Below are 8,754 nucleotides of genomic sequence, written 5' to 3' on the forward strand. Positions count from 1 at the left end.
TCCTTCCAAGCTGTTTGTGGGTTTGTGTCCCAAGGGCCTTCAGGCTGCAAATGGGGTTCAAGAAATGCCAGCAATCTCCAGAATCCTTTAGTTGCTTTTCTCAATGATGCTGTTTGGAGGCTGCAGTTAATCACAGGGCTCAGGAACATCCAGGACTGATTGCCCCATCCAGCAAACACTCAGGAGCTGGTTCCCATCCCAGCCAGGACCCTGTGCAGGCTCTGCCCTGCCAGTCACACAGCACTGAATCACCCTCTGGAGATGTTTATCTTTACCCACTGCTGGGAGAGACCTGGAACTGAAATCAGGCCATCCTCTGAGAGAGCTGGGAGCTGGGACAAACCTGAACCTCCTGTGCCTGATCCACCCTGAGTGGCTGGAGAAGTGTCAGGCTGAGCCCTGAGGGCACCCAGAGCTGGGTTCCAGTGGGGACATCTGGGCCCAGGAGGGCTCAGAGCTCCTCCACACTGAGCCTGGTGCAGCCAAGCCATGGTGGCAGCCCCGGGGATGTGCTCTGGGCAGTGAGGGGCACATCCGGAGATACTCAGCCTGAGGGACCTGACCCGTCCTCCTCCAGCCCAGAGATGCTTCTGAGTCTTTGCCAGGATGTAAATACATCAACGGGTCTGGAACAAAGCAAAAACCCTGAGGTGGAAAACCTCTCAAAGCCAAACGCTCCTTTTCCAGATATGCTGGTCCAAAATTTGAGAATGACAAGAGTTAGTTGATTTTAATATTCAGTTAAATTTCATGTTCGGTTGAAGTTGATATTCTGTTGAATTCCGTGTCCTGTCACTTTTCCCTGAGGTGTGGCCGGCTCAGCTGGGACAGGGACAGCCCCCGTGGCTCAGCCGCTGCCGCCCCACGTGAAGAGTGCCCATAATTGCTCTATTTTTACAGCTAATCAGCAGCATCTGACTCACAGGAGATCAAAGCGTTTCCCTGGATCAAAGTGTTCCCTCTTTGTCATGCTATCAGAGCCGCATCTATTGCTCTGCCGAGGCACAGCCGTGTTTGTTTTCAGGCAGATAAAAGGCGTGAGCGGCTCCCAGCCCTTCCCAGCCCGGAGCAGAGCCCCAGAGGGATGGAGCCCGTCCCATCCCATCCCATCCCATCCCATCCCGGGGCGCCACATCCCAGCGTGGCCGTGAGCCTGGAGCGTGGATTTACCCACCGGGGACACCTCAGGGGCCTTTTGGGACCTACGGGGGGCTCAAAAAGAGCAGCTTCTTACCCAGACAGTGACAGGAGAGATCTGGATTGGCCATTGGAAATTCTTCCCTGGGAGAGGAATAGCGGATTTGTCTTTACAAACAAGCTCTGGGTCTGCTGGTAGATAAAACCTGCGCTGAGAGATAAAAGAAACAATGGGAAGGATTCCACTGATTGATGGATGGAAAAAGATACTTGCTTTTACAAATAAACTTTAGGTTTGCTGATAAATGAAAATAGACTCTGAAAATGAAAATGAAATAAATGATGAAGAAGAAAAAATCCTTAATTCCATAAGAATTAAAATTAAAAGGGAGGATTATACACTAGAGGGAAATCTCTGGTATCAGGTGTTCTGGGAAGTCTGAACCTCTCAAGTACCTCAGCCAATGGGGAAAGAGAGAAGGGAAATGCAGCTGGGAAATTGGATGAAAAGGAGGCTGCATCCTCCAAAAACCTGAGAGATCCCAGGGGAATGCCCCATGGCCTCTCCCTTTATTCAAATAAAGCCAAAAAAGGACTCCTCTGTCTCCTTTTTGGACATAAACCTCTGGTGTTTGTGGATTAATTTTCCTAATACCTGTGAGGGTGGGCAGGCCCTGGCACCGGTGCCCAGAGCAGCTGGGGCTGCCCCATCCCTGGAGGTGTCCAGGGCCAGGTTGGATGGGGCTTGGAGCAGCCTGGGATAGTGAAGGTGTCCCTGGCAGGGAGTGGGACAGGATGGGATTTGAGGTCCCTTCCAACCCAAACCACTCTGGGATTCTGTGATAAACCAGCACCTCACAAAGACAGGACTGAGTGCTGCAGTTTTTAACCCCACCTCAGCTGGGTTAAAAACCAGAGCTCAAAGCCATGTTTGTGTCAGACAAGGACATGAACTCGCATTTTCCACCCCATCAGCAAGTGCTGCACCCTCTGAGCTGTCAGATAAGGGATGCTTTCCCTTCCTCTGCTCTTCCCTCCTCCTCTTTGTTTATGGTTTAAGGCTCAGCTCGGAGGCAAACTGGGATAAACCCCTGTGCTCTGTGCAGGTGCTGAGGCTGCAGCAGCCCCAGAGAGCAGGCAGGGGTGAGGGAGGTGTGGTGGCACCTCGGGGTCAGGCACTTCAATCACCTGCACCAGAGCAGCTGCTCCCACATTCATTTCTCACAGCAGGACATCCAAAGGGAATTGCTGTGAAATGAGGATTTTCCCAGGCTTGGGTCATTTCAGGCCTGCAGGGAAAGCCTGTGAGCTCACACCTGGGCATTTCCATCTCCCCCAGCTGTGGAGCTGGGCTCACAGCTCCTGCAGTGAGAGCCCCGGGTGTGGGACCTTGCTCTTGGTCTCTGAAATCCCATCGTCCCCTCACCGTGCTCACAGAGGGGTCTTGGCCCACCAGCAGAGCTGGGACCCGAGAGCTTTCCCAGAGAAACCCAAACTAACACTGAGCATGGCCCCCAGGCCCTCCAGCACAGCCCACCTGCCCCTCTGCCTGCCCTGTGCCCCCCGGGCCCCCTCTGCCAGCACAGCCCTGGCAGCTCTGAACGGGTGTCTGGGAGTGGGGGACACCCAAAGCCTCATGCCGGGCTCTGGGACAGCCCATCCACCAGCAGGGCCTGGGAATGCCAGGGGAATGTGCCCCCTGTGCCCCCTGCACCCCCTGTGCCCTCCGTGCCCCCTGCACCCCCTCTCCCCAGTGCTGCTGTTCCACCTCCCTCTGGAGGGGCTCCACAGGGACTGGTGCTGGGAGTGTGGAGGCTCCTCTGTGTGTGTGCACATCTGGGACTGCACACGTCTGTGTGTGTCTGTGTGTCTGTCTGTATGTCTGTGTGTCTGTGCCTGTGTGTCTGTGTGTGTCTGTGTGTGTCTGTCTGTGTGTGTGTCTGTGCAGGGCAGCCCAGAGCTGGAGGTGTCAGCAGAGAGCAGCAGGAATGTCCTGAAGATCCGTGGTCTCAGAACTGCAGGGGTGGGTTCTGGGACCTGTCACTGAGGGATTTGCCAGAGGTGGCACCTGGGGGACACTGCTAAAGGCTCCTGCCTCACACCCACTGCTCCTGCAGAGCCCTGTGAGCAGCTCAGCCAGGGTGAGTCCCAGATCCATGGGGTGAGTCCCATCCCCATGGGGTGAGTCCCAGATCCATGTGGTCAGTCCTGTCCCCATGGGGTGGATCCCATCTCCATGGGGTGAGTCTCATCTCCGTGTGCCTTTGGGTGGGGTGGGTTGGGGGCTGTGCTGAGCAGGACCAGTTCCCTGCAGTGCTCCAAATGTGCCATCCCTTGCCTGTGCCTGCCAGAGCCACCATGCCAGGGATCCCTCACTCAGGGCTCAGCTCCAGGTCAGCCCACAGGGCAGCACCACCTTCACCTGTCAGGGTGATCCTCAGGGATCCAGTGCTGGGCACAGGGCAGGTCCCAGCTCCAGGCAGGACCCAACCCCTCCGTGCTCCTGCCAGGGGCTGCTGCCCTGTGCTCAGGAGCAGAGTTTACACCCAGGTCCCACACTGAAACCAGGGCATGAGAGCACACGCAAAGGCAGTGATTCACACATCACCAGGAAGCTCATTTTCCTTCCACCGAGTGCCAATAAAATGCTGCTTCTAGACAGCAGCCAAAGCCTCTTCCTTCCATCCCAGAGCATCACCGCCTGCTGTGTCAGCGGGGCTGGGCTGTGGACACAGGCATTGTGTCAGTGCCAAACCCAAACCTCGCTTGGGGTGCATTAAAGACTTCGTTGGTGACTTAACACATCTGTGGAATCAGCAGAAACCATGGGTGACTTTACCCAATTAAAGGCTATTAATTGAGACCTGTGAATGAGCTGCTAGGGGCAGTGATTTACAGGGCTAACACTCAATGAAACTGGAAGTTTTATAAGGCATTTAAAAACAATCATGAGAAACTTGCAAATGTCAGATGTTTGCAGGAACAAACAGAACTGCCCTGCAGGGGCTGTGTGAGGAGGCCATGGGACAGCAATACCAGGACTTGGGACTCTGAGGGTGAGGGCTCCACATCTGGAAGGTGCTGCAAAGTTCAGCATTTATGTTCTTTTCCCTGTCTTTTAATCTACAGGTGGTTGTTGGACCTGACCTGCAAGAAATCCAAGGTTGTAGTTCTCAATTTTCTGCAGTTTTTGGTTGTCATTTGGCCTTGGTTTGAGCTGGAGGCTGGGCATTCACTGCTTATGTGGCACTGTGGATCAGGGCAACACAGGCACCCTGTACATGAATGGAAGGGTGCTGGAAGCTGTGAATTCCACAGGACATTCCAAAGGACGGGCATTGCTGGCTGCCCACAGTGGTGGCATCCAGTGCCACCTGCCCCATGCTGCCTTGCACACCCTGGATGGCACCAAAACCCTGACCTGGGCAGTGGGGGCTGTGCTGGCCCCAGCCCACCATGGGCACAGAGTCAGGGTGTCTTATCCTGCAGTGCCCTCCCCTTCTCCAGCCCCACAGGACCCAGGTTCCCCACCCTGCAGCAGGACTGGGGCTGATGGGCTCCGCAGGGAGACAGGCAGGAGAGGCAGAGCAGCCCACCCACCCAGGATGGGCCTGAGGGGGAAACAATTCCTCAACATCTCCCTGTTCGAGCAGGAAGAGGGGACTGGATCACAGAATCACAGAATTGTGGAATTCTGAGCTGGAATTGTGGAGTCCTGAGCTGGAAGGGATGTACAGGGGTCATCCAGTCCAACCCCTGCCCTGCACAGACCCCCCAACAATCCCACCCTGGGCATCCCTGGCAGCGCTGCCCAAACACTCCTGGAGCTCTGGCAGCCTCGGGGCTGTGCCCATTCCCTGGGGAGCCTGGGCAGTGCCAGCACCCTCTGGGGAAGAACCTTTCCTGATCTCCAGTCTGACCCTGCCCTGGCCCAGCTCCATCCTAGCAAACCTCCCCTGGTCCTTCCCAACATCCCTGTTCCACCATCTGCCATCTCTGAGCTGGGGGTGAGGGGATCCCTCACTCTGTGCCCAGCTGATGGCCCCAGTGAGAGGCCCCACATCCCCTCTGCTGAGACCCTGGGGCCCTGGCAGGGTTCCAGCCTCAAGAGCTTCTGCTCCACTGCCCCAGGGGGTCTGTGAGCCACTGCAGCCCCATCCTGGCCCCTGCTGTGGGCACTTGCCTGAGCCTGGTTCCTTGGGACATGCACTGGCCAGATGGCCCCAGGACAGCAATCCCAACATGTCCCAGAGATCTGAGCGCACATCTCCAGAGCACCCCTGGATAAGGGGAGCTGGCCAAAGCCATGAGCAGGCCATTCCTGGGTGGGATGCAGGGACAGCACCAGGCTCTGCAATATTTTACCGTGGCTTTGCTCCGGGTCTCTAGCAGGCAGAGAAGAGCGTGAGGCTGCCTCACTCCCAGCACTGTTCTAGCACAAGGACAGCCCCAGACACTGGCCCAGCATTTATCAGCACCTTCTCAGTACCAAATGCATCCTCCCTCACATCCATCTCACCCCTTGGGGACAGTGGCACCCAGGGATTGCCCTGGCACAGGAATGCATGGACAGACCACGAGCTGCAGGTCTGTGAGCCCTGGCACAACTCTGCTGCAGGCTGGGCTTCTCAGCAGTGCTGGGACACCTGTGCTGGACACTGTGGAGAAGGATTTGGACCCTGGGCTGGCAGCAGCCTCTGGAGCTTTGAGCTCCTGCCAGGACATTGGCACCACCCCGGGAGGGCAGAGCCACACGAGCCCTGCACTGCACACAGCACACACACACTCTGCAGCTCTGCAATGCCTCACTGAGCAGCTCCTGGCTGCCTGCTCTGCTCGGGCTCCATGGGACACAGCCTGACCCTAGGGCCCATGAGCTGTGCTGCAGAGAGGTGCTGCATAAGGGTTCCTCAAAGGGCCCCAGCATGGAGCTGGAGATGGAGATGGACTGGGTGGTCCTTGGGTCCCTTCCAAGGCAGGGAATTCCATGACCCCAGGTCCACGTGCTGTGGCAGATGGTGCTCCTCTGCAGCCTGTCAGGGAAGGTTTCACCTCACAGCTCCCAGGAAGGTGCCCTGCTAGGGAAGGGCAGAGCTCCCTACCCCTGGCACCAGGGCAGTGCCTGGATCTGGCAGTCAGTGGTGCTGCTGCCCACGGGGACAGTGAGAGCACACAGCAGAGCTGGAGGCCAGCAGAGCCCTGCAAACACGGAATCACTGAATGCATTGGGCTGGAAGGGATCTCAGAGCTCATCCTGTTCTACCCCCTGCCATGGGTGGGGACACCTTCACAGACCAGGCTGCTCAGATCTCCACAATGAAGCTCTTCGAGGCTGTGAATGCTCTGCACGACCCTCCCCAGGCTGCTCCTGGGATCCCTCACCCTGGGCTCAGCCCTGCTCTGCTGTGCTACCCCAGACTCACCATGTGCTCCATTGGCAGGTAGGGACAGCAGCACACCATGGAGTCCTGAGATGTCCTGAGCTGGAAGTGACCCACAAGGACCATCCAGTCCAACCCCTGCCCTGCCCAAACACCCCAACAATCCCACCCTGGGCATCCCTGGCAGCGCTGCCCAAACACTCCTGGAGCTCTGGCAGCCTCAGGGCTGTGCCCATTCCCTGGGGAGCCTGGGCAGTGCCAGCACCCTCCGGGGGAAGAACCTTTCCTGATACCCAGCCTGCCCCTTCCCTCGGCCCCGGTGGCCGCCCACAGAGAGCAGAGATTGGAGCTGCCCCCAGGAGGAGCTGCAATCCTTGGAGAGGGATCTGGGGCAGAGCTGCCCCCAAACACCAGCACAGACCCCGAGCCATGCTCCAGCCAAGCCCGGCACAACCCCTCGAAGCACGGCAGCCACTCCCTGTCAGTGCAACAGCCGGGGCCTTCCCAGCACCCCGGGAGCCCCCAGAGAACACCGCAGGCAGCTCTGCCATGTCCCGGGGACTGCAGCACCCTGCTCCTGCTCTGCCTGGTGTCCCATGGACTGCAGCACCCTGCTCCTGCTCTGCAGGGAGGGACTGCAGCACCCTGCTCCTGCTCTGCCATGTCCCAGGGACTGCAGCACCCTGCTCCTGCTCTGCCATGTCCCAGGGACTGCAGCACCCTGCTCCTGCTCTGCCTGGTGTCCCATGGACTGCAGCACCCTGCTCCTGCTCTGCCTGGTGTCCCATGGACTGCAGCACCCTGCTCCTGCTCTGCCTGGTGTCCCAGGGACTGCAGCACCCTGCTCCTGCTCTGCTATGTCCCAGGGACTGCAGCACCCTGCTCCTGCTCTGCAGGGAGGGACTGCAGCACCCTGCTCCTCCTCTGCCTGGTGTCCCAGGGACTGCAGCACCCTGCTCCTGCTCTGCCGCTCCCGAGCCTGGCAGCAGCAGTGCGCTGGGAGCGGGATGCCCGGGCCGGGCCGGGCCGGGCCGGGCGCTGACTCAGGCCGGTGCCCCGGCGGTGCCGCACGGGGAGGTGCCGGGATCGGGCTGGAGCGGGGCCGGGAGCTGCCGGGACAGGCAGCGCTGTGGGAAGCAGGGAGTGCCCGGGCACCGCCGCCCTGGGCGCTGCCAGCCGCGGGGACGGGCAGAGCGGCTGCGGGGTTGGGCTGAGCTCCGGCCCTGCCTCTGCCCGCCGCAAAACTGCCTGGGAGAATGGAGCTGCAGAGAGGGCCTGGGAGAATGGATGGATCTGCAGAGCCTGGGAGAATGGAGCTGCAGGGCCCGGGAGAATGGGTCTGCAGGGCCTGGGAGAATGGGTCTGCAGAGCCTGGGAGAATGGAGCTGCAGAGAGGGCCTGGGAGAATGGAGCTGCAGGGCCTGGGAGAATGGAGCTGCAGGGCCCGGGAGAATGGAGCTGCAGGGCCTGCACAAGGGGAGGTGTTTTCCAAGGCACACACAGCTGACTGCCCCCAGCACTCCTGTCTCCTGTTGCCGTGCATCAGGCAGGCTGGAAGTGTCCCTTGCTGAACCATCACCCAGCCACCCTCTGGCTGTTTCCCAGTGTCCCAGCAGTGCCACCCTACCCAGCTCTCCCCTTTGCCCTCCACACCTCGGTTTTGAGGAGGGAGGTGGTGGGGAGCTGGTTGTCCTCCACTTGTGCCTCACTGATTCTGAGCTTCCCAGAGCCTTATTCTCCAAAACCTGGTGGTGTGTGTTGAAGGAGGGAAAAAAAATCCTCATCCAACAGGAACAAACGGGAGAAACCTGCAGGACACCCCCACATCACCAGGCAAGGAATGGGGAGGACAGGCAGCCCCAGCAAGGGGGACACAAAACATCTCACCAAGGGATGAGATTCACCACCCCGTGCATCATCCTGTCCCCACTGCTCTGGGAAAGGCTTCTTGGATGCTGGATTTTGCTTTATCAACAGCCTGGGACAGGCTATCTAACATAACAGGGCAGCAAACAGCCCTCCAGGACCTCTGGTGCCTTGGGCTGGCAGCCAGTCCAAGTTTAGGTCCAGATCCAGATCCAGAACCAGATCCAGATCCACCAGGAACACTGGGGGGGTCTGCAGGTGATGTGTCCCCAGGGACAGCACACGTGTGATGTGCTGCAGATTCCCAGCCAGATGGAAGAGATCTGCCCCTGAAGCACTGAGAAGTGGCCTCCCCACACAACTTTATCTC

The sequence above is a fragment of the Molothrus ater genome, chromosome 25 (genome assembly GCF_012460135.2).
Source record: "Molothrus ater isolate BHLD 08-10-18 breed brown headed cowbird chromosome 25, BPBGC_Mater_1.1, whole genome shotgun sequence".
Lineage (NCBI taxonomy): Eukaryota > Metazoa > Chordata > Aves > Passeriformes > Icteridae > Molothrus > Molothrus ater.